Source organism: Podarcis raffonei, chromosome Z (assembly GCF_027172205.1).
Source record: "Podarcis raffonei isolate rPodRaf1 chromosome Z, rPodRaf1.pri, whole genome shotgun sequence".
NCBI classification, from domain to species: domain Eukaryota; kingdom Metazoa; phylum Chordata; class Lepidosauria; order Squamata; family Lacertidae; genus Podarcis; species Podarcis raffonei.
The window spans coordinates 20,320,560-20,346,804 of record NC_070621.1 but is presented as its reverse complement, the minus strand read 5'-3'; the positions used below and the strand labels follow the sequence as shown (position 1 = coordinate 20,346,804).

Sequence of the window (26,245 nt, the reverse complement as noted above, 5' to 3'; positions counted from 1 at the left end):
AAACAAAGTAAAGTGAAAAAGAATATAAAGCTGAGCTCCGCATAGCTCAGAGAAGAGCAGGTGTGAGGTGGGTGGGTCTGGGGAGAGCAGGATGCCCCTCCCATAAGGAGGATCTTCAAGAACCCATCAGATGGGAGGAGCCATCCCTCTCTCCCTCTCTTTTGTAAATACATTTTTATTAGTTTTTCACAGTTACATTTTTACAAATAAAAACAAAAACCTTTCCACAAACCTTCTCTTTGAGATTCTTTAAATCTCTGGACTTCCCTTCATACCCTCTTCTGGTTCCTTATATTAACCAATTTCTTCTGCATATCCACTCTTAAACCTTTTCCATTATTATTTCCATTAATTTTATCTAATTTTCTACTAGTTGTAAGCATTTACTTAAAAGCCTGCCAATGTATCAACTTGTTTACAATATTTTTGCACATAAACAATAAACGATTCCCACTCTTTTTTAAAATTTTCATCATAGTCTCTGAGCTTTGCCGTTAATTTTGCCATTTCTGCATAGTCCATTAGCTTGATCTGCCATTCTTCTTTTGTCAGTGTCTTTTCTTCCTTCCATCTTTGAGCTAACAGTATTCATGCGGCTGTTGTAGCATACATAAATATCTTCTTCTGTTCTTAGGTAATTCAGTTCCTATCAATCCTAATAAGAAAGCTTCTGGTTTTTTAACAAAAGTTATTTTAAACATTTTCTTCCTCATTATAGATAATTTCCCAGAAGCTTTTAATAACCTTACATTCCCACCACATATGGTAGAACGTACCCTCCTTTTCTCTGCATTTCCAACACTTATTGGAACTTGTCCTATACATTTTAGCAAGTTTTACTGGAGTTAAAATAATCATTTTCATATAGTGATTTGAGTGAGAAACATGCAGTAAATTTCAAACCTGTCCTCCAAAGCCTTTCCCAGTCACTCATTTGTATATTATGTCTCACATCCTTTGTTCATTTTATCATTACACACTTAACCTCTTCATCTTTGGTTTCCTATTCCAACAGCAAATTATATATGTTCAACAGTAATTGTTTATTATCTTCTACAATTTCTCTTTGAAATCTTGATATTGTGTAGCTAAAACCTTTCTTTTTATCATTTTTAAATTTTTCATTTATTTGAAAATACTGTAACCAATCTGCTACCTTCTCTCTAATTTCCTCAGATTCTTTTAACTTTAATTAGTTGTCCACCTCTATTAACAGCTCTCTATATGTTGGCCATTTAGTCCTCATATTTACGGTACCTTTTTAAAAGATATTGCTTATACTGGAGATATCCACCATGGTGTTTTTTGTTCTATTAAATCTTTATATCTCTCCCATATCTTAAAAATCACATTTCTTATTATATGATTATGAAATCCTATGTGGACTTTTGCTTTCTGATACCATAAATACGCACGCCAAACAAATCTATTGTCATGCCCCTCCAAGTCTAACAAGTCTGTATTCTCTAATTTAATCCAATCCCAAATCCAGCACATGCAGGTTGCCTCAAAGTATAATTTTAAATCTGGTAGGGAGAAACCTCTTCTGTCTTTAATGTCAGTAAAAAGTTTATATTTATATAAACTTTATATAAATATTTATATAAATATTTATTATATTTATATGTCCCTCAATTGGCTGGTAGTTAAAAAAAGGCAAAGGGAAGAGTTGAGAGTTAAGAGTTGCAGTGATGTATGCCATAAACAAGGCATCAAGCTGGAGAAACAGTTTGAACAATGTTTGATTTCTGTTTGAGTCCAAAGTTGCCATTATAGGAGAAGCAATATGCTTTGGGGGTGTTAATGCCATGAATCCCTCCATTGCAAGCTCAGGTTGCATATACTTGTAAATAAACCATATATCATAAAGACACCACAGTCTCTGCTGTGCATGAATCCTGGCTAAATGCCTGGAGCCCCTGGAATCTCACACCACTAAGAAGATATTCTTGAAAGATCCTTTAAGTTACTTTTGGTTTTGGTTTTTAAAGTGAACAATAAGTTCAAACAATAATCATAGTAGGTGGAAATGTGATGTGATTCCTCACAGTGTGTTTTCCAGTTGAGACTCAGAATCAGCTATGATACATGAAATTGCCCAGGCAGGTGGGGCAATACTGCATTGTGGGAGCTCTCTGGGAGATGGTTATTTGATGACGATGGAAAATGATTCCTAAGTAGCTTCTACCAAGCCTGAAGATTGTATCCTCCTTGTTGCTTCTTCCCCTCACGCTCAGCTCTTGGACACGCTCCATTTCCCAAGCCTCTTTGCTCCTTCCTAACACTTTATAAAGCCTTCACGAGTTATTTCTGTTAACAAAAGCAAAGAGGAAAGCAGCCCTCAGGGCAGGGGCTGGGTGGGGGTGAGAAAGCTGCTCATTGCATTTTTTGAGGCAGTGGGTTTCTGCCTACTGAGTTCCAAAGGAAGGCAATGGCAGACTCTAGCATTGCAGGGGGTTTGACTCAGTGACTCTTAGGGGTCCATTCCAATTCTACAATTCTGATTCTTTTATTCATTGGAGGTTTTTAACCAGAGTTCAGGCGGCCATCTGTCAGGGATTTGTTAGCACTCATTCCTACATTGCAGGAAGTTGGAATACGTGAACTTCGTGGGTCCCTTTCAGCTCTTAAGATTGTATGGTAGCTTCATTTTTTCCTTCTTCTACATCATCATAGAAGAGGAAGGGTTGCTTCTTTCGGCTTTAGCTCTGAGAGTCCTCCAATGTCCTCTTGCGGCCTCTTCCTCCTCCTCTTCACCATCACTGAGGTTAAACCCTTCAAGCCTTAAAAAAAAAAAAGTCATATTGCAAGACGTTGTGGTTTTGCTTTCCTGCCTGCCCCATTTGCTTTTTACAACTGTGGTTTTTCGTTCATCTTCCAACGAAACCCATTTTCACTTCCTTCCCCCCTGCCCCTCCAGATGCCAGAATAAATCTTCTGGGAAAGCCACTCTCTCCAACATCTCCCATCTTTGGCCCAGTTTATTTATGACAGAGCTCAGTCCTGGTAGGCAAGGAGTGAATTATCGTTCCAGGTGACATCATGGACCCCATAGAGGGAGGGGGGATTCTCTGAAGATCGCTAGGAAGAAAGCAGTCCTGAAGGGTATGATGGAGTGAGTGCGGAATATATTTCTTTGGACAGCTGGACGCAGAAGTGGGGGTCCTTACAGTCCACTTTCCTTGAGTATGGTTTCAATCTTCATCCAAGTATTTCTCCTTGCTAACCACTTGCTCAGACTTGCATTTTATGTGTTCCTCTTGTTTTATTTGTCTATCTTTATTTTTTTAAGAGCTTTTGCTTAAGTAAAAGGTGCAGAGTGTTGCTTACAGAACCCCAAGGATGCGATTTTTGCATTGCAGGGGTTGGATTAGTTAACATTTCAGGGGTCCCTTCCAACTCTAGAATTACTATGATCCTTTAGTTGTCATTCCTGCATTGCAGGGGGGGTAGGACTAGATGGCCTTTGGGGTTTCCCTCCAGCTCTAGAATTATATGATTCTATGCCAATGGTTGCTTTCTCTGAGTGCCTGCCTGTCAGCCCACCAGGAGGGATGAGCTACAGCTCCCAAGAGCCCACTAAAAACCAAGCAGTGACATTTCAGGCCCTAGAGACTTCTCAGTGGAAGAGCAGAAGACTTGCAATGGGTGCCTGGGATCATAAATTCATGCCGATTCCCCCTAGGGATGTGTCATTCCTGATCCCCTTTCACCATTTCACCCAGAACCAGCAGTGGTGATGAGACAGCTAATGAACGCTTTCTAATTTCTTCTATAAACGTCTAATAAAGCTCATTTATCATCTCTAATGGAGTACTTACTTTCAGCACAGAAGGGCAGGCAAGGAACCACACAGAGAATAATGGCCTGGTGAGGGAGAACTGCTAAATGTCAGGATTGCCACCCCGCAAGGGTGCCATCGCTCTTTATTTTAATCAACACAACAGCTGCTGCAGCTTGGAATGGCTCTCTGGGAGCAAACACAGCACTGGACTACTGCAATGTGCTCTGTGTGGGGCTTCCCTTGGGTTCAATCTGGAAGTTGCAGTCGGTGCGGAATTGTGCAGTGCAATTGCTCTCAGGAGTGAGGCCTTGCTGTATACATAACCCCTGTGCTCAGAGATCAACACTGGTTGCTGATTTGCTACTGGAACAAGTTCAATGCACTACATTGGACCCTCCGGATATGAACTTAATTCGTCCTGGGTGTCCATACTTACCCTGAAAAGTCCATATCCGGAGGCACTGCTGCACACGTGCATGGCACGATAGAGTGCTTCTGCACAGAGCGCTTTTGTGCATGTGCGCGTGGTGAAACCCGGAAGGATACTGTCAGGGAACTGCAATCTGAGACGCAGGAGGTGAAAGGGCTCACGGAGGGTGAGAGAGACCACTCAGCTGAGGAGGGGACCAGCAGGGGGAGAAGTGGAGTTCCAAGGGAAAGTGAGTCGGAGGGAGGGCTCAGAGACACTTCAAGCGAGAACAGTGGGGAGGTTTCAGGACCTCCTGTAGGGACACCCACTCCTCGCCGGAAACTGTCACGCCGAGAGTCCAGAAGACGCGTTTCCGTTAAGGAGCTTTTATGCTGGAAGAAGTTCCGTAAACGCCCACTGTCCGATGCAACGAGCGACTGATGGAGCCATGTTTAAGGAGCTCCGTCACAGACAGAGGTTTGTGGACTTAGCCAAACTCTGAGGGACTAGGATTTTACGCACAAGCAGCTCACCATCCCATCACAGCAATCGGACAGTCTCTGAAAGCAGCTTGTGCAGAGAGGCATCATGAGCAACCCAGCCGGAGCCGGGGGAGCAGGAGGAGCTGGAGAGGGTCCAAGCCTGGAAGAAAGGTACAGGGTGTTGGAGCTCCAGCTAGCGCTGCAAACGGCGAGGCTAGAGGAAAGGAGGGCGCAGGATGCAGAAAAGACAAAAGGTGCCCCACTAGCAAGAAAGATGCCAGGATTGGTGCAGAAGTTTGGGGGGGACCCCAGGAACTATCAAGCCTTTAGGACAGAGATGCAGTATGCTCTCGAGCTGCAGTTTAACGACTTTCCCGACGAGGCATCGCGAGTGGCGTTTGTGATTGGCCATCTCGAAGGGGGGGCGAGAGACTGGGTTAGACCCCTGATGGCAGGGAATAGTGAAATGCTGAAGGACACGAGGAAGTTTTTTCGCGCCATGGATTTGATGTTTTCCAGCGAGATTGAACAGGGACTGGTGCGCAGACAATTGATGGCTTGCAAACAGGGGAGCCGATCGGTTCGTGAGTACTGGACTGAGTTTACAATGTTGATACATAAATTGGGATGGGACCTATCGGCGGAACCCATTCAAATGCTCTTGAAAGAAGGGCTTTCTTCGGCGGTGAAAGACGAACTTTCCCGGGCGCCCAGGGCGGAGTCTATGGACCAGCTGACCAAATCAGCGCTGACCATTGGAGCGCGCCAGGAGGCAAGAGCCTTGGAGAAGCGGGAGGGGAAAGGAGAGCGTTGGAGGGATTTCCGCATTCCAGAGATTCCAGAGCCAAGTTTCCCGCCAGGAGAGCCGATGGAAGTTGGAACAGCGCGCGCGCGCGCAGTTTCAAATCCCAGTGAAGGGAGGAAGAAGGAGGGAAAGAGCGCCAAGAAATGTTATCTCTGCCAGCAGCCAGGTCACTTTGCCAGAGTCTGCCCGCAAAGAAAGGAATGGCAAGGGATGGCGGGAGCTGTTGGGGGGAAGGAGGAGGGAGTCCAGGAGCCAGTAAAAGCCAACGCCTGGCTGCCACCGTCAGGGCACTGCAGCCAGGCCAAGGAGCAGTAAAAGTGCCCACTCCGGAACCTCCAAGACCAGCCCTAGTAATAGAGGTGTTGCTAGAGCTGGCAAACGGATACCCACTAAAGACAAAGGCGCTGTTGGACTCAGGCAGCTCCTGTAATTTTATGAGTAAGGAGTTTGCAGCTGAACACCAGATACAGACACTCCCTTTAAGCAACCCCCTGCAGGTGACCACGATCGATGGGAGGGAGCTGTTGGGAGGAGAAGTTAGCCTACAGACCGTCCCAATGGTTATGAGGGTGGCCAGGCACACCGAAAGGATAGCGTTCAATGTGGCCACCCTGGGAGGGGCTCCCGTCATTTTGGGAATGAGCTGGCTAGCGTTGCATGACCCGCTAGTGGGCTGGCATCAGAGAGTGGTCTCCTTTGGGTCAGCACATTGCCTGGAACACTGCAGAGAGGGAAAGGTGCCAGAAGGGGCAAAAGCCTTTCTAGCAGGGACGGAAGTGGCAGACAAAGGGAAGGTGCCCAAACAATACGCTGACCTGAGCAAGGTCTTCAGCGAAAGGGAAGCAGATAAACTACCACCGCATAGAGACTTTGACTGCCAAATTAACCTGGTCCCTGGGGCCCAGCTCCCCGTGGGCAAGCTGTACGCCATGTCAGACAGGGAAATGCAGGAGTTAAGGGAGTTTATTGATAAAAACCTGAAGAGGGGCTTCATCAGAGAGTCCAGAGCGGTGGGGGGGAGCCCAGTGTTTTTTGTGGACAAAAAAAACACGGATAAACCCAGGCTTGTAGTGGACTACCGGCGGCTAAATGCCGTGTCAGAACCAGTGACTTTCCCCATGCCCAGGATTGATGACATTTTGACCAGGGTGAGGAAGGGAAAGATATTCACGAAACTGGACCTGAGAGGGGCATACAACCTGATACGAATAAAGAAAGGGGATGAATGGAAAACCACCATGTTCACCCCTTTGGGGGCTTTTGAATATCTCGTTATGCCATTCGGATTGCAATCAGGCTCCGCCTGTTTTCAATCGCTCATGAACCATGTCCTGGGACCTTTGCTCTACAAGAATTGCGTGGCCTTCCTCGATGACGTGCTGATATATTCAGAGAATGAGGAGCAGCATGTAAAGGATGTCAGGGAAGTGCTGAGCCAGCTGCAAGCAAACCAGCTGTGGGTGAAATTGGAGAAGTGTCAGTTTCACACCAAGGAGGTGGAATTCCTGGGGTACCGCTTATCAGACAAGGGATTAGCCATGGATCCAGGCAAGGTCCAGGCGGTGCTGGAATGGAAGACACCGAAAACGAAAAAGGATGTGCAAAGGTTCTTAGGGTTTGGGAACTTTTACCGTAAATTCATCAAGAACTTTGCCCACTTAACGGCTCCCATCACGGACTGTCTAAGCAGCAAGAAGAAATTCGTTTGGACGGCGGAGGCGGAGCAAGCATTTGAGGAATTGAAAAGGGCATTCGCTTCGGAAGAACAGCTCCTGCATGTGGATTTACAAAAACCCATGAGAGTGGAAACTGATGCCTCAGACCGGGCGGTGGGGGCGGTGCTGCTTCAGCCAGGGAGCAATAAGTCGGAATGGAGACCGTGTGCCTTCTTTTCGCGTAAGCTGAACAAATCCGAGAGGAACTACACCGTATATGACCGAGAACTACTCGCCATTCACGAAGCGTTCCGGAGATGGAGACACTTACTAATTGGCGCACAGCATAAGGTGCAAGTGTGTACGGACCACAAGAATTTGGAGTATTGGAGAACGGCACGAGTGCTCAACCAACGACAAGTGAGATGGGCCCAGGAGTTCTCCAAATTCCATTTTGAAATCTGCTATGTGCCAGGTCCAGAAAACATCAGAGCGGACGCTCTCTCTCGCAAACCTGAATATTTGGAGGGGGAGGGAGCGCCTGAAGAGAGACATATTATCCCAGAGGACCACTGGGTGTGTGGGGCGGCCTGGGTGGGGCAAAGAGAACTGGTAGAGGGAACGGTAAATGATGAATACGCCCAGGATAAGCTCAGAGGTTTAAGGAGAGAGGGAGAAGACCCCGGAGGTTTTGAAGAAAGAAACGGGGCATTGTATTACAAAGGGGCACTATATATACCCGAAGGGGAATTGAGGGGGAGAGTACTCAAACAGCTGCACGACAATCCCACAGCGGGGCATTTTGGGCAACACAAGACCATGTGGTTGGTGACCAGGGAGTTTTGGTGGCCCAAGGTGAGGGAGGATGTACGGGAGTATGTGAGAAGGTGTGACCAATGCCAGAGAGCCAAAGGAGAAAGGCGGGCACCAGCGGGGTTATTAGAACCATTACCCACACCAGAACGACCGTGGGAGGCGGTATCGATAGATTTTATGACTGATCTGCCTAAATCCCAGGGGAAAACCGCCATACTAGTCGTAGTAGACCTGTTAACTAAGATGGGTCACTTTGTAGCTTGCTCACATGCAGTCACGGCGGAAGAGACAGCGAAATTGTTTGTAGAACATATTTTTAGGCTGCATGGCGCCCCCTTGAGGGTGGTCTCCGACAGAGGGAAACAGTTCACGTCCAGATTCTGGAGGAAACTTATGAGCTTGTTGCACGTAGAGGTCAACTTTTCGACTGCCAGGCACCCTGAGACCAATGGGCAGGCGGAGAGGGCAAACGGTATCCTCCAACAATACCTGAGGTGTTATGTCAATGACAGAGAGAACGATTGGGTCGAAAAGTTGGCGCTAGCGGAATTTGCTTACAATAATGCGGAGAATGTGTCCACTGGGATGAGCCCCTTTTTGGCTAATTATGGGTGCCACCCCAGGGCGTTTCCAGGGGGAGGAGGGGAGAGATGGAGTGTCCCGGCCGCTGAACATTTTGTAGAAGAAATGGAAGCGATCCATCGTCAACTCCAACTCAACTTAGAAAGGGCCAAAGAAGAATATAAGAGGCAGGCAGACAAGAGCAGAAGGGAAGGTGAAACCATTAGGGTGGGGAGTCAGGTCTGGCTATCAACCCAAGGGTTGCCGTTCAAGGGGGGTTGCAAGAAATTGAGACCCAAAAGATTGGGACCATTTGAGGTCATCCAACAGGTCAACCCAGTGGCTTTCAGACTCCGGTTACCAAACCACATGAAACTGCACCCAGTATTCCACAGGTCATTACTGTCACCATATAGGGGGGAAGGTGAAGGGGTATCCACACGGGGGCCAGTCATAGAAGAAAGGGAAAGCAGCAACCATGTGGCGGAAATCATCAACTCCAGGTGGAAGGGTAATCAGGTGGAGTATTTGGTCGCGTGGGAAGGGGAACCGGAGTCGGAAAACACCTGGGTGACGGCAGAGGAGGTCCGTGACGAGATCTTGATCGAAACGTTCCACCAAAGGTTCCCCAGGAAACCTCAGCCAGTAGCGAGGTTCCGGAGGGAGTACTTTGGCACCACCGACGATGAGGAGGAACTGGAAGGATTCAGGGAATCGGAGTTGGAAGGAGGAACAGACTCCGATGAGGAGGAGTACTTGGAAACCGGAAACAGCAAGAGGTGGAGGGAAGTGTTCGAAACTTCGGAAGATGAGGGAGGTTCCTTCAGGGGTTTTGCTCCCTCGCCTCCCGCAGAGGAGGGGAGGGAAGGGGGTGAAGGGGGCCCTGGAGGGGAGGTGGATGTCAGGGAACTGCTATCTGAGACGCAGGAGGTGAAAGGGCTCACGGAGGGTGAGAGAGACCACTCAGCTGAGGAGGGGACCAGCAGGGGGAGAAGTGGAGTTCCAAGGGAAAGTGAGTCGGAGGGAGGGCTCAGAGACACTTCAAGCGAGAACAGTGGGGAGGTTTCAGGACCTCCTGTAGGGACACCCACTCCTCGCCGGAAACTGTCACGCCGAGAGTCCAGAAGACGCGTTTCCGTTAAGGAGCTTTTATGCTGGAAGAAGTTCCGTAAACGCCCACTGTCCGATGCAACGAGCGACTGATGGAGCCATGTTTAAGGAGCTCCGTCACAGACAGAGGTTTGTGGACTTAGCCAAACTCTGAGGGACTAGGATTTTACGCACAAGCAGCTCACCATCCCATCACAGATACACTTCCGGGTTTGCCATGCTTGTAACTTGAAATTACGTTACCCAAAGGTAACGTAGCCCGAGGTACCACTGTATTAGTATACAAAGCTCTTAACAGCTCAGGACCAGCTGATCTGCAAGACTGGCTTACCCCATATAGGCCCACTTGACCTCTTCAGTCTGCAGAACTGGCACTGTTATGGGTGTCACTTAATCCCCATTCTGCACATATAAGAAATCCATGTTTAAGTGTGGCGGCACCTACACTTTGGAACCCCTTGCTTATCGAGCTTAGCTTTCCACTGTAATATTTTATTATTATTTCTTATTTATTAAATTTGTATACAAATGTAATCCGTTCCGGAAGACCGTTCAACTTCCGAAACGTTTGACAACTGGGGCACAATGGGTGGTCGGCAAAATCCATTGGGGACAAAATGGAGAAACATGCCTTGGAAGCCGTTTGACTTCCAAAGTGCGTTTGAAAACGGAAGCATTCACCTCTGGGTTGCCGGTGTTCGAAAGCCGAACTTTCACCTTCTGAAGCATTTGACAACCAAGGTTCCACTGTACAGTGGTACCTCGGGTTACATATGCTTCAGGTTACAGACTCCGCTAACCCAGAAATAGTACCTTGGATTAATAACTTTGCTTCAAGATGAGAACAGAAATCGCGTGACGGCGGCGCAGCAGCAGCAGCAGCAGCAGCGGGAGGCCCCATTAGCTAAAGTGGTGCTTCAGGTTAAGAACAGTTTCAGGTTAAGGACTTCTGGAACGAATTAAGTACTTAACCCGAGGTACCACTGTACTGCCTTTCATCCATAGTTCACAGCATAAATATACAATATCGAAACACAACATACAAAAACATAAAATACATAAGAAGAAGAAGAAGAACAAACTAAACCAATTGCCCTCTCCCCATCCTACTTCCTTCCACAAACACTTTTAAAAGGAAATAGGATGTTAGATAGCCAAAGGCCTGGTTGAAGAGAACGGCTCATTGTAATTCGCTATGGGGCTTTAGGGTGGATAATAATAGTAATAGTAGTGATGGTGATGATGGTGATGTAAGGCAGGATCAGGTCGGATGAGAGGAATCAAAACACTCACAGGCTCAAATCAGGGATATGGTAGTGGAAGTAAGCAATTTCTGGGTACCTGGGTGCATCTGCCATTATCCACTTCCCCATTTTCTGAGCTCCCTGAGTTTGTATTATTATTGATGTTTCAAAGGCTGCATGATTTATGGCGCAAATTAGCAACTCTGCTACTTTTTAAAGAAAAATCAGGAAGGAAATCAGCAGAATTCCTTTCCTTGCAAGCAAATAAATTGAGCAAATTTTTCCAGGTAGGTTTGTCAAGCAATAATCGTGCATTTAGCTCTAAATGACATGACACTTTCTATGTAATAACCTTGATATTACCTGGAAATTGCTATGTAATTCAAAGCTCTAGAGTTGTCATATTGTCCAGGTGGTTGCCTGGTGATTTGCAGCCTATTCATGCAAAATTGCTCTTCACACAAAGGCAGCAGACTTTCCCCAGCTTGCCAAAGGGAGAAATCTCCAGAGGTAAATAATTAAGGGGCTAGAATATACTTGCAGATAAAATCTTGCTGCAGCTCCATTAGCTACAAAACTTAACAATTGTCGTCTTGCCTCCAACTGACGCTCTCACACCTGGACATTCAGCATGCTGATAATAAGCAAGTGGTCTGATTCTGTCCTAAAGCATCTCAACTCCATGGACTGGATTTAACTTGTAGGCCTCCACACATTTTGGGTTACAATTACCATCCCATTAGCTGTGCCTGCTGAACCCACCGTGTGATGCATCAGCAACAAAGGCTAATGCAATTCTAGGCTCAGTTCCTCAGAACTGTAGTGGCAGATCAGGGGGGTCTGTTTATTTCCCATACTCTGGTATACAGATACAGAAAACCACAGGCTACACCTGCTAAATGCTAGGAGAATACTAGGGGCGGGGGAATGTCTGAAAGATTTATTCAGAGGAACAAAGAAAAGACACATTAATTTTTGCTGACTCTGGCCCTTGCATTAGGGCTTGTGGGATGGCAGGAAAGATTGCAAATTTAACAATGTGATACTACAGCAAAATAAAAAAAAAAAGCTAATGCAATCCTAGAAATCAACAAAAGACAAATATTCTGATCAAGGGAAGTCACAGTATTACTTTTATTCTGCCTTGATCCAACCCCACTGGGACCACACACACCCCTGCACACATCCCAGCTTGTCAATATCCGTTTTAAACTGGGGTACCCAAAACTGTACAGAGCTGTATATAATCACTGTGAGAACAGGATGCTGGACCAATGGTATGTTGGGCTGATCCAGCAGGGGAGAGGGCTCTTGTGCTTGAATCCTGCGTGCTGGTTTCCCACATGCACCAGGTTGGCCATTGTGAGAACAGGATGCTGGACTAGATTTGGCCTAATCCAGCAGGACTCTTCTGATGTTCTTATCTGTCTGGTCCAACTAATGGAGGGACCTGGGATGAAGCATGAGATAGGATAGAATTACTTACTATATTGATATTGTCTGAATAACACATTTTCTAAAGGCATGATCATTGAAAGCTGGAACTTTACAGACACAGAAAGCACTCACTGCAACATGTTTAAACCAAAAGGTGTTTTCTTCTTCTTCCCCATTTCTTTTTTCTGTTAGAGTTGATGGGATGGATCTGGCTCAGCTTTCATTGCCATTCCTTCCATGTTTCTGTTCTCTTCTCCCTGCTTTTATGCAGCCAACAAAGCAGAGAGCTCAGCTTTCGCCGTCCAGCCTCAAACACCCAAAGGTTTTGGGTCACATCTGGACCAGAAGAACAGCTGGAAGACTGTTCAGCCCTTCTTCCCTCAGTCTGAAAGGAATCGGTACTATTACTTCCCTTGACCTGGACACCATACTTCTGTCAGTGCAGCCTAGAATAGCATTTAGTTTTATTTGCCTGCTTAGCTTGTGGTCTACTAAGACCTAGATCCTTTTCACATGTCCTACTAGCAATCCAGGTATCCCACATCTTACCTTTGTGTCACTGCTTCTTTTTGTCTTAGTGTAGAATCTTACCTTTCTCCCCATTGAAATCCATTTTTTTCAGTTTGGGCCCAGTTTTCCAGTGTCTTTAAGGCCATCTTGAATCCCAATTCTGTCTTCTGCAGCATTGACTATCCCTGCCAGGTGGTGTCATCTGCAAATTTGATGATCATCCCTTCTATTCCTTCATCCAAATCATTTATAAAGACGTTGAACAACAACGGGCCCAGGACAGAACCTTGTGGCACCCAACTTGTCTCTTTTTTCCAAGAAGAGGAGGAACCATTCGTGAGCTCTCTTTGCGTTCGGTTTGTCAACAAGCTACAAATCCACCTAAAGGTTACCTCATCCAGCCCTCATTATACCAGCATCTCTGCACTAATATCATGGGGGACTTAAAAATAAAATAAAAACAACATGGGGAAAATGGGGGGGGGGGATAAAAAGGACGAAGGTATATTATATCACTATATATGCAAACATATGTTTGTCTAGTATATATGTATATAAATGTCATTATTATCCAAATACAAATATGGTTATTTATAACCTACTATTTTTTTATGAATGTTTTTCAAATATTGTTATACTTGTCCATGCAAAGTCTAAGTCTATAAACAATCCATTTATAAGTCCTTAGTGTTGTCATATCCTGAATCCATTTACTGAAGGTGGCCATTGATTTATCCTTCTAGTGCATCAATATAAACCTTTTGGCCATAGTAAGGGCATGAAGCATCCATTTACATTGTCCAGTTGTCAAATTCCATATGGTAGGTAAGTAATTCAAAAGAATATTTCCCTCTAAAAATTTTAACTTTTTACGCAGTCATGTTCCAGTGCTTTCTCCCAAAACTTAGTAAGCAAAGGGCATTGTAAAAACACATGTTTCAAATAAGCTTTATCATTATTACATCTTGCTGTTGAAATGGAACACTCAGGATGAAACGGTAAATATTATTTTCTGTTGTATATGTTGTAATTTAAAGTTCATTGACACCTTTGCTATAGAAACTAAAACTCTTTCCCACTGTCTAGGTTGAATAGGAACCTCCAACTCTTTGTTTCTCTCATTTCTTAAAACCTGTGTATCAAATTGATTTACTGATAGCAAATATCTATAAAAGATTATCACAGGCATTTTAGTTTCAAAGGATTTGACCAATTGTTCTGCTAACCCAGAAGCTGTAAAAACTGCCGATCCAAATAAAGCAGTTACCAAGTGTTGCAGGTGCAAATATTGCCATTGTGCAGCATCTGAGAAATGATATTTATCTCTTAAAATAGCATACATGTAAAATTAATCTTCCTCATCTATCAGCTGCTTCAAAGTCAGTATGCTCACTTCCACCCCACTTTTCCATATTGCCCCCAATGTTTAAAGTTGGGTTTCCCCACAAAGTCAATTCAGCATGGGAAAATTGATTGGACTTATTTTTATTAGACATTATATTCTATAATTTTCTAACTGACAAAATTGTTTCAAGAGACTCCTTGTTACATGTTTCCAGGATGATGAGGAACCATGGACTTTCCTTCACTGGAGGAATAACCAACCCCTCCAACTCTACAATTCTATGATTTAATTGTGAGTAGGGGTGCCTACTTGAACAAAAGATTTGGGGGGGGGGAGGTAAGCCTCGGCCTGCATAATTGATCACATGATGCAGTGCACAAACACCATTTGAATGGTAATACTAATCAACTTTGGAGGGGAACGGCCCCCTCGAATATTTTATTGGGAGACTGAAGTTGGCTCCTATGATTGTGAGTGAGTGAATGAGGAGTACAGTGGTAACTCGGTTTACGAACTTACCGTAATCCGTTCCAGAAGTCCGTTCTTAAACCAAATCTGTTCTTAAACCAAGGGGCGCTTTCTCTAATGAGGCCTCCTGCTGCCGGTGCCCTTCTACCGTTCGGCTTCCGTTCTTAGACCAAGGTAAAGTTCACAAACTGGGACACTACTTGCGGTTTTGCAGAGTTCGTAAACCAAATAATTCGTAAACAGGGCTGTTCTTAAACCGAGGTACCACTGTACCAGCCTGAAAGTTTCTGAAAACTTGCAAGGAACTTGTTGGAAGAAAGCAGAGAATCTTCATGGAGGAAATGTGATTTCTTCTTTTAAATAACTGCCTCATTACACAGGAATGTGTGAAAGTTGTTCAATCAAAGAGCATTCAAAGCTGTGCTTTTGTGCACACAGCTGGTGGGCTTGCAAATGTAAGTCATTTTTTATTATGCTTCCTTATTCTACTTTGGATGCCTCTGTGTCTCAAATTAAACATTGAGATATTGTGAAGAAGTGGGGGTTAGCGATAGTTCAGAAGCACATTATGCATTATTCGGATGCTTTCTGCACTCGACCACTTAAGATGCTCAGGTTAGGGATTGCATGCTTAAAAGATGCCCACCAAGATTATGAAGGGTCCGGAAATGTGAGTTAACAGTGTGACGCAACAGCAAAAACAGGCTCATGCAATTATAGGCTTCAGCAACAGACTTCCAGTGTCTAGATCCAAGGAAGTCAAAGTACTGCTCTATTATGCCTTGGCCAGATCCCTTCTGGAGTCCTGTGTCAGTTCTGGGCACCCCAGTTTAAGGAGGATATTGACAAACTATAAGGTGGGCAGAGGAGAGTGACAAGGATGATCAATGGGCAGGAAACCAAGCCTTATAAAAAATAGATGAGGGAGTTGAGTGTGTTTAGCTTAGAGAAGAAAAGACTGAGAAAAGCTATGATAGACATCTTTAAATATTTGAAGGGTGGTACATGGAAGATGGAGCAAGCTTCCCCCCCTGCTATCCCAGATGGCAGAACCAAACCAACAAGTTCAAATTACAAGAAGGAAGATTCTGATTAAACCTTAGGAAGAACTTTCTGAGGGTAAGAGCTGTTTTTTGACAGTGGAATGTGGGGCTTCTCCTTCATTGGAGGCTTTTAAGCAGAGGTTAGACGGTCATCTGTCAGGGATTTTTGAGCTGTGATTCCTGCATTGCAGGGGGTGGACTAGAAGACCCTTGGGGGTCCCAACACTATGATTCTTTCATCTTATCACAGAACCATGCCTCCACACCTTCCTCCACACCCTTTTAATCTTACAGCCCAGGATTTTCAAATCCATCCCACCTCAAAACTCTTCTCAATTTTGTCCCCTGCCCAAGTGCTAATCCTGCTAGCATTAACTGCCTTCAGACCCAAAAACAGAGATTGTGGGCCGGTGGTTGGGAGTGTCATTCTCCAGGCATAATGGATACCAGCGAGGCTTGCAGACTTAACCCCACCCCCACCCCCTTTCCATCTTTCCTACCCATTCCACACAGTTCATTTGTAATGTGGGGTGAAATGTTGAGATGGCAGTTTATCATGAACTGCTGGTGAGGCAGTTGTGAGGCAGCCCGAACTCTTTGGCAGGATGATATAGGAGCTGAACTTGGAACAAAGGGAGGCCCCCACCCCACTGTTGAATGAATATGTGCTAGGGATGAATGGGAGCAACACTTTTGAAAGGGGTGGGGTGGGCAGTAAAGACAGGTCTGATAAGCTGCATAAAATAAAACAATTAAGACACCCTTGCAGATGATGAAGGAGAAGACAAAGGTGGAGCAAATGGCAGAGATTTGACAACCTTCCTCACTCCTCCTCTGCTTTAATCATAGAATTGTAGAGTTGGAAGTTTCCTCAAGGACCATCTAGTCCAACCCCGTGCAGTGCAGGAATCACAGCTAAAGAATTCCTCACATAAAGTCAGTCAACTTTTGTTTTAAAAAATCCACTATTTACCATGCAATTTGGAAACCACTGTTCTAAATGGTTTTGAATATTGTGCAGCGCTGTGTTTTATTTGTTTTAACCCACCCTGGGACCTTGAGGTTAAGGGTCTGGGATAACCAGGCTCATTTAACCAACATTCTTATGCCTAATTAATCCACGAAGGGATTAGAACCATGGTTCTAGGCTTACAGTATATCATCTTGGGAGGGAATCAAGTCTTCATTCACTTCCACTCTACCTGATGAACTCAGTGCATGAAGAGTTCACATGGCTCTCACAGGCCATGCTAGAGTTTCTAAACCCATATTTTAGGAACCTTCACTACTTTGCGATCAAGCCAGACTTTACTGCCTGTGCAATTTTTCTGACTGATGGAGGGAAAAGCACATGAATCTGATCTTTGAAGAGTTTGTAAGGAAACCAGTTTTTAATTTACCAGATGTGTGGTCTTTTCCTATGGGAGGGGGAAAACAGAAGTTTTGGAACAGAAAGAGGCATATTTTAAAGGTCCAACAGACTGTGCAATTTGGAGTGAATTCAAAAGAAAAAGCTACCAAGCCTGTGGTAACTCTTCTGGAAAAATAATGGAAGAAGTGGAAATGGAGGGAACTCCCCCCCACCCACCCACCCAAAATTAGGATGGAAAATTTTAGAAGGGGCTTAATTGATTAAGTAGTACTTGCCCCAAACTTGGATCTTGGTATCCAGGAATTCTGTTTTATGTCTATTTTTTCATTAACCAACAAATAATAATAATAATAGGGAAAGCTCTTCTTATAGAGCCACAATGATCAGGGTTCTTCCCCACCCCATCCAGTATTAAGCTATTCATGTTTCTAAATACTGTAAGAACATAAGAAGAGCCAATGGCCCATCTATGACATCTGTCCTGTTTTCACAGTAGGTGGCTACCACTATGCCCTACAGGAGCAAGTTCTACAGCTCAACTATGTGCTGTAGGAAGAAGGACTTTCTATTATCTGTCCTGAATCTTCCAAATTAATAGAATCATAGAACTATAGAGTTGGAAGGCACCCCAAGACTCATCTAGTCCAACCCCCTGCTCTGAAGGAAAGTCAGCTAAAGATTCCCTGACAGATGGCCACCCAACCTCTGCTTAACCTCCAATGAAGGAGAGCCCACCACCTCCCAAGGGAGACCATTCTGCTGTCGAACAGCTCTGTCAGAAAGTTTTTCCTGATGTCTAGTCAGAATCTCCTTTCTTGGAGCTTGAAGCCATTGGTTCGAGTCCTAGCTTCCAGAACAGGAGAAAACAAGCTTGCTCCATCTTCCATGTGACAGCCCTTTAGATATTTGAAGATGGCTTTCTTGGGCTCCATGATCACTGCAGATGGTATCAGCAGTCACAAAATTAAAAGACGCCTGCTTCTTGGGAGAAAAGTGATGACAAACCTAGACAGCATCTTAAAAAGCAGAGACATCACCTTGCCAACAAAGGTCCGTATAGTTAAAGCTATGGTTTTCCCAGTAGTGATGTATGGAAGTGAGAGCTGGACCATAAAGAAGGCTGATCGCTGAAGAATTGATGCTTTTGAGTTATGGTGCTGGAGGAGACTCTTGAGAGTCCCATGGACTGTAAGAAGATCAAACCTACCCATTCTGAAGGAAATCAGCCCTGAGTGCTCACTGGAAGGACAGATCGTGAAGCTGAGGCTCTAATACTCATGGCCACCTCATGAGAAGAGAAGACTCCCTGGAAAAGACCCTGATGGTGGGAAAGATTGAGGGCACAAGGAGAAGGGGACGACAGAGGACGAGATGGTTGGACAGTGTTCTCGAAGCTACCAGCATGAGTTTGACCAAACTGCGGGAGGCAGTGGAAGACAGGAGTGCCTGGCGTGCTCTGGTCCATGGGGTCACGAAGAGTCAGACACGACTAAACGACTAAATGACTAAACAACAACAACAATCATATCACCTCTCAGTCTCCTGTTTTCCATGCTAAGCATACCCAGCTCCTTCAACAGTTTCTCATAAGCCTGGCATCTAGACCCTTGATCATCCTATTTGCCCTTCTCTGCACATATTCCAGCTTGTCAATATCCTTAAATTGTGGCACCCAGAACTGTTTGCAAGGGGATGGAGCAACTCGGCTATAGAGAAAGGTTGCAGCATTTGGGACATTTTCCTTTAGAGAAAAGGCGAGATTGAGATTGTGTGATAGAAGCTTATTAAATTATGAAGCAAATCAGTCTCTTAAGCTTAAGACAAGAAATAGTATTCTTTATGAAATTGAATATCAATATATGTATCAAGGCTTTGAGATTAGACCACTGAAGAAGCCCGGAAAACTACTTTGGGAGTGTGCTATCTGCAAGCCCCAGTAAAAAGGCCTCATCTTGATTACTTGGACTGCCAGGGTGAAACAGGTGCAAAACGCCGGCACCCTGTCTACAACTTCATTAACATCTATCTACAACTCCACTAGCATCTCTCAGTATTGTGAACAACACCGAACTTACCCTTTGTTGGTATCTTCATGAACTTACCTAAAAAGATAAAGAAAACAAAAGACTGAGTTAAGCATTTGAAAAATCCATTGAAACCAGACATTATAAGTTCATCTTAGGTTGGGTAGTTCATAAGTCTCTGTGGTTTTGAACAAGGTTTTGTATTTTTCTCAGAAGATTGATAAAGAATGTATAATTATTTTGGTAATTATTGTACGTATATTAGTTGCCAAAGTGTTGCATGAGTCGTACTACTATTAAATTATGCATGGCATGAAGAAAGTGGATAGAGAAAAGTTTCTCCCTCTCTCTCCTAACACTCAAACTTGTGAACATCCAGCAAAGCTGAATGTTGGAAGATTCAGGACACATAAAAGAAAGGAGTTTTTAGTTAAATTGTGGGTGGCTTTTAAAGATGATTAGACAAGTTCATGGAAGAGAGGGCTATTGATGGCTACTAGCCAGGATGGCTATGTTCTGCCTCCAAAATGGGGCAATGCTTCTGAATATGGGTTGCTAGGAACCACAGGAGGGGAAAGGGCTCTTGGGCTGAGGTCCTGCTTGCATCTGGGCATCTGGTGTGCCACTGTGAGGACAGGGTGCTAGACTAGATGGGCCATTGGCCTGATCCAGCAGGCTCTGCTTATGCTCTTATGCTCTTCTAGTGAGTCCTCCAATTCCTGGCGCAGGATCGACAATGTCATGGGGCAGCTTATGAGCTGGGAAAAATGGAATGGAAGAGGAGGAGGGTGGGAGGAGAGGGAAAAGCGAAACAAAGGCAACATTGTTATCTCTTCAAAAACAAGAAAGCCCTGCCTGCTTTTTCCAAGTGGAATGACTAGCTGGGATTGTGGTTTGATTTCAAAAATATGTTATGTGTTTAAAAGAATCTATGTCTGGGAAAGGAAACACCAGAGTGAGAAGAGGCTCTCCTCAGTTCCTCAAGAATGGGCTGACTTTGCATAGAATCATGAAACTGAAGAGTTGGAAGGGACTCTGGGGGTCATCTAGTCCAACCCCCTACAATGTGAGTAGAGAAAGGAGGGGGAGTTGATCCTCTCACAATAGAAACAAAGCAAACAAAAGACTGGTGGGGAAAGCTTCTTCCTCCCCCTGAGCCTAAGGAGCGGCTGGGGGAATCTGAAAGTCTGAAAAATCACTCCAAGAGTTCAAAAAATCTCTGCAAAATACTTTCACAACTCTGGGATTTATTCCCGCTCTGGGCCATCATAACCTTATGCTGGGAAATAACTGTGGAATACCAGTTGATCCTGGTATTCCCATGTGTGTGAGAAACTGCAAAAGAAAAACAGCTGACTGTCTGAATTAAAGGGGGGGGCTTGATGCACCCTCTAACCCGAAAACCAAACAACCACCCAGCAGAATTTAAAACTGAAATATGTGTGTTTGCAAAGCATTGGAAATATAGGTTACTAGACCTTTAAAATGTCCCAGCATTCAGCATTTCTAATTTGCTCCCCTATCTGTACCCATCTTGGAATGAATAGCACAACCTTAAGTAAGTTTAAACACTTTACTTACAGTAATGAGTGGTCTCACTCATGCATCATTCAGTGCTGCAGAAAAAACAACAGAGGCAAGGGATTATTGGTCACAAAATAAAAAGTTGGTCTCAAACATGTGGTCTGAATCTGAAGCCTCAGCCTCAGACGTCTGCTCAGTTACATGGTTCAAAAACGAACTTCCATTTTTTAAACTTAGTATTAGTGTGAGTCCTGTTGGCAAAATTGTCACGCTCACTTCTGTAGGATTTTGGGAATAGGTAGGGATTCTTCCACTTCACATCAAAGTGTGTGTGCATGGTAAGATTTGCTGCCTGTTTAAATTGCAATTTTACTGTCTGAAAGAGCATTTATGTATTCTGCCACTTTCATTTTGTATAATAAATGAAGCTTTCTTTGTTAATCTGTCTCTCAGGAATCTTAATGTATAGCTATTTGTTTACCTCTAAAAATTACTGGGTCTAGCAGTTAAGAGATCATTAGGATTGCCAGACCAGAACAAAAAGTATCGGGTGCCAGGAGTTTTATTTAGGAAGGAATGGAGGCAAACACATATTCATAAGCGGACACACGTTATAACTCTAGTGATAGATCCCAGACCTCTCATTAGTGTGTGTATGCATACACATGAATGCTTGGCATGCATGCGAGTTCAGACACATACTCTAACATATAAGGCTACCAATAGCTACCAGCCATGATGGCTCAGCTCTGCATTCACAGTTGGATGCAGCAATGTTGCTGGAAACCATAGGAGGTGAGAGGGCATCTGGTTGTCCACTGAGAGGACAGGATGCTGCACTAATTGGGCCATTGATTCAGCAGGCTCTTTTGATGTTTTTTTATGGAATTCAAAATGACACTTGTTGAGTTTTTTCAAGGAATCTGTGTGGCTAAGATTTCTTTCTGGCCTGCTCTTGATACCACGTCTGCTTTCAAAGGAAAAAGTTAGAAATTCCTCATTGTTGTGAGGCTATTGGGGCATTATTTCCCTCCGCTAGGGGACCAGAGGGGGGAGGATGATTTGGCAATTAAAGTAATGGAGCCTGACCTTCCGGACCACAATGTGTTGCTTTAAGACCACGCTAACAAAGATTTTGAGGTAGTTTACGAGGCAGCCCACGAGCTCAGCTCAGGAAGCACAGGAAATCCAGAAACGGCCGCTTGGTGATCTTTTTCCCCCTAATCTCTGGGTTCTGAGTTTTGATGCCAAGACAAAGGAACAAATTGTATCCAAAGATGTTTGACCACAATAGGGTTGAGGTCAGAGGGATGTGAAAGAGGTTGCAACAACAGCAGCAAGAATACTTATTGCAAAGTATTGGAAGACACAAGATTTACCCACCCTGGAAGAGTGGCAGATGAAGGTGATGGACTATATGGAAATGGCGGAAATGACTGGCAGAATCCGAGACCTGGGAGAACAGTTGGTGGAAGAAGATTGGAAGAAATTCAAAGACTATCTGCAGAAACACTGTAAAATTAATGAATGTTAAAATGATGTTGGATTGAAAATAAGTGGTATTAGCAACAAAGTTAATAAGAATATGCAAAAATGAATTGATAATGGATGAAAATATAGAATTATAAAATGTCATGATATAGAGTTAAGATAAATGAAAGAGGGTAAGGATTTGCTGACTTAATTATGTAAATGGGAATACAAAAAGGGGAGGTGTGAGGAGGTCAAAGAAACAAGCAAAGGAGTTTAAAGTTATGAAAAACGGATTTGTTTTTAATTTTTTCTTATTTTTTCTTTGTCTTTTGTATGTTGTATTTTTACTTTTTCTTCTTTTATGTACTGTTGTATTCATGCTTTTGTAAAACTTTAATAAATATTTCTTTTAAAAAAACAGAGGGATGTGAAAGAGGGACACTGAGGCAAAAGGTCAGGATTCGCTTAGATACACCCATGCTTCCCTGGTGCTCTCTTTCATAGGCTCATAGAGTTTCAGGCTTGGAAGGGACCAATCCCCTGCAAAGCAGAAATCAAAGCTAAAGAATGCCTTGCAAGTGGCCATCCAACCTCTGCTTAAAAGCCTCTAATGAAGGAGGGTCTGCCACTTTCCAAGGGAGTTCATTCTACTATCCAACAGTGCTAACCATCAGAATGTCCTTCCTAAGGTTTAGTCAGAATTTCCTTTCTTGTCATTCAGATCCATTGGTTCAGGTCCTCACCTCTGGAGCAGCAGAAAACAGGCTTCCTCCATATTCAACGTGGCAGCTCTTCAGATACTTTAAGATAGCTCTTGTGTTTCCTTTCCGTCCTCCTCCTCTTCTTCTTCTTCGTTGGGAAAAGCACTCTTCAGGTCTCAGCTGGAGCAAGTGGCAATTGGGTTTTCTATGGATTGCCTTTCACCCCCAATTTAAAACTAAAGAGCAGATTTTCCCTGGGAAAGGAGTGAGGCAAGGAGAAAACTGCTTGGACTTGTGCCTTGAAAACATGGGTGAAGTAGAAAACTGCTCAGACCTGTACTTTCTAGGCATAGGACCAGTGAAGGTGTGGACAAGCCCCTGGTCTCCTCTTTTCCAGGCCAATGTCTCCCTTTTTATTTCAGGAAAGCTTTGCAAGGAAACCTTCTATGTCTCCACGATCTATTAATTGCAGCCCTTTTTCATCCTTGGGAGAATACCACACGGTTCATCCTGACAAACTGCCACAACTTCAATCAACCACTCCACTCTGGAACATAGAATTTCTCCTACATATCCCATTTCTCAATCTTAAGTGCTATGTTCCCATCTCTGAAATAGACAGATGCTTTTGGAAAGTCTTAATCCCTTGATTACATTTCAATGTATTTTTCATCTTTGCTGGAAGCCGCACAGAGTGGTTGGGGAAACCCAGCCAGATGGGCGGGGTACAAATAAATTATTATTATTATTATTATTATTATTATTATTATTATTATTGATGATTATCATGGAATTGTGGAGTTGCAAGGGTCTAGTCCAACCCTCCGCAATGCAGGAATCCTTTTGCTCAATGTGAGACTCAAACTCATGATCCTGAGATATTAAGAGTCCCATGCTCTACCAACTGAGCTATCCATGAGGGTCAGCATTGTGAGGCATTCCTCTCACCCAGACAGCAAAGGGGCCTGGAGTGAAATCAGGACTCTCAGGTTTCTTGGGGGCACTCACTTATCCTGCCACCTCTCTGTGATTTCCAGGTGCTTGTATCTATTTTGCAAGGCATTGGACTAGATGACCTATGGGGTCTCTTCCAGTTCTACAATTCTATGATACTATCATTTAGCTCCTGCCACACATTAGGAGTGCATACTGGTAAGTACTGCCAGAAAAAAACCCACTGGTTATTGCTATTAGAAATATCAGATGCTTTAACTCAAATTGAAGTCAGGTCGAATATCTCAAATGCAAAAAAACAAAACAACCCCACAGATGGAAAGAGGTCCCTTCGACTTGTTGGGGTGGGGTGGGTGAAATAAATAGGAGTGGGGAGCCATTGCAAACCCTGTGAATGCTCCCGCATTGGAGGCAAAGCTGCACTTGAGAACTTTGAAGTCATAATTGGGTTGGGCTAATGCAAAGCCTGAAGACCACTGGGGGTGGGGAGCAGGCTGTAGTAGTCATAGCCAAAGCACAAACATATGTTTCTCTTCCCCCTTCCCTCCCCCTCTACATATCGAGAGCTTATACACATCGCATGAGCATACACTTCGGAAATGCTAGTGGGGCGGCATTTAGAGGCCTATTCACATAAAAAGATGAAACCCTGCAGTAGAATCATAGAACAACAGTAGATGGGTGCATGTTCAGAACCAGCAAAACTCTTCTGATGTGTTGATGCAAAGATCACAGATTCAATAATATTTTTAAAAAAGCAATAAGGAGTAAGTCCTTTGAAGGGAATGCTTCTGTCTTCCTTACAGATGCTCTCCTCTCAAGACCCTCATTTTCCTCGACAGAATTCTCCCACTCCCTGTAACCATAGGAGTGGGACACAGCTACAGCATCCCTGAATTCTCATTCACAGCTCACATATGAACATAAGAAGAACGCTGCTGCATCAGGTTAATGTCCCATCTAGTCCAGTATCCTGTTCTCACAGTGGCCAACCAAAAAGGAAACCAGCAAGCACGACTGGAGCACAAGAGTGCTTTCCCTTCCTGTGGTTTCTAGCAACTGGTATTTGGAAATATTGCTGCCTTGAACTGTGGGAGTGAAGCTTAGCCATCCTGGCTCATAGCCATCAATATCATTTTCCTCCTCCATGATTGTTTTCCCCAATCCTCATTTTAAGCCATTCAAGTTGGTGGCTGTCACTGCTTCCTGTGGGAGGGAGTTCCATAGCTTAACTAAGAAGTCCTTCCTTTTATCTGTCCTGAACTTTCCAACATTCAGCTTCATTGAACACCCACAAGTTCTAGTGTTATTAGAGAGTCTCCCTTACCTTTTTTCCAGGTCATCCACCTTTGCCTCAAGGGAACGGACCAATCTTTGGAGAAGCAGGACCTCACTGCACCTCACTGGCATACCCTTTGGGCAGCTCCCTTTTCCAGAGGTGGGAGCAGGAGAGGGGGTGGGTGGGAGGGATGCCCTGAAAGTGGAAGAGAACAAAACCCCTCAACAGTCCACAGAACATCTCAGAAAACTTGGAAGCTGCCTTACCTTGAATCAAACCCATTAGTCCAGCTATCTCAGTACTGTCTGCACTGACTGGCAATGGCTCTCTGGTTTTTCAGGCAGAGCTGTCTCTTAGACCTACCTGGAGATGCCACTGGGGATTGTACCTGAGATTTTCTGAATGCAAGGCAGATGGTCTTCCATAAACCTTACAAATCAGTGAGAGATTTCAGGCTACAAACCCAATGATGCAGGGTGAGATTTCAGACTAGAAAGCCCATGATGCTGGGAAAGAATTCAGATTGCAAACCCCATGGTGCAAGGAGCGATTTTAGACTATGCACCCATTATGCAAGGAGAACTTTCACATGACAAACCCAGGGAGAGATTCTAGACTGCAAATTCCCCAATGCAGGGCAGGATTTCAGAGTACGCACCTAATGATACAGGGAGAGACTTCAGACAATGAACACCATGATGCATGGAAATATTTCCATGATGCAGTGCTTTCCCAAAGCAAAAGGACTCATTACTGGAAACGTCCAGCCCCTAGCAATTGTAAAGAAATAAGATATGAAATAGCAAGTCTTCTCCCATAAGGTTTGTAACATTTGGGTCCCGTTGCCTCAAAATTTCCAAGGAGCATTTCCACATTTTCCCACAGAGTCATTTAGTTATAGGTTGTCTTCAATAGTTCATAAAATCACATTTGTTTTGCTTCTATAAAATAACATAGGAATAGAGGAAGCTGCCTTATAATTATCATTGGCCCATCTTGCTCAGTACTGTCCACACTGACTGGCAACACCCACTCTAGGGTCTCCGGTGGGGGTCTCTGTCATTGTGAATTGAACCTAGGACCTTCTATTCCAACCTTTCTGCAATGTGGACTCATGTGTTACCAATATGTTCCATACATACCTACCAAAGACAAGGAACACTGGGATCTTCAATGTATCTGTAAAACCTCAATGAGCTCAGCTCCACTCATCCTGCACATAGACCCTGGAAATGTGATGTTGGTGGTT

At 44.3% G+C, this 26,245-nt stretch overlaps 1 long non-coding RNA gene across 3 annotated transcripts in view; it reads left to right on the top strand.

Annotated features, from left to right (window-relative positions):
• The window catches only part of LOC128406628 (uncharacterized), a 33,674-nt gene extending 15,126 nt beyond the window's left edge, over nucleotides 1-18,548 (top strand). The window contains exons 3-6 of one of the 3 annotated variants that reach the window (XR_008328556.1): nucleotides 12,575-12,701; nucleotides 13,557-13,634; nucleotides 14,373-14,449; nucleotides 17,535-18,548. This is a non-coding gene — a long non-coding RNA (uncharacterized LOC128406628). Of the gene's footprint in view, nucleotides 1-12,574; nucleotides 12,702-13,556; nucleotides 13,639-14,372; nucleotides 14,450-17,534 lie in introns of all 3 variants that reach the window. The other 2 variants (XR_008328557.1, XR_008328555.1) reach the window with 2 other exon arrangements.
• The last annotated feature ends 7,697 nt before the right edge of the window (nucleotides 18,549-26,245 follow it).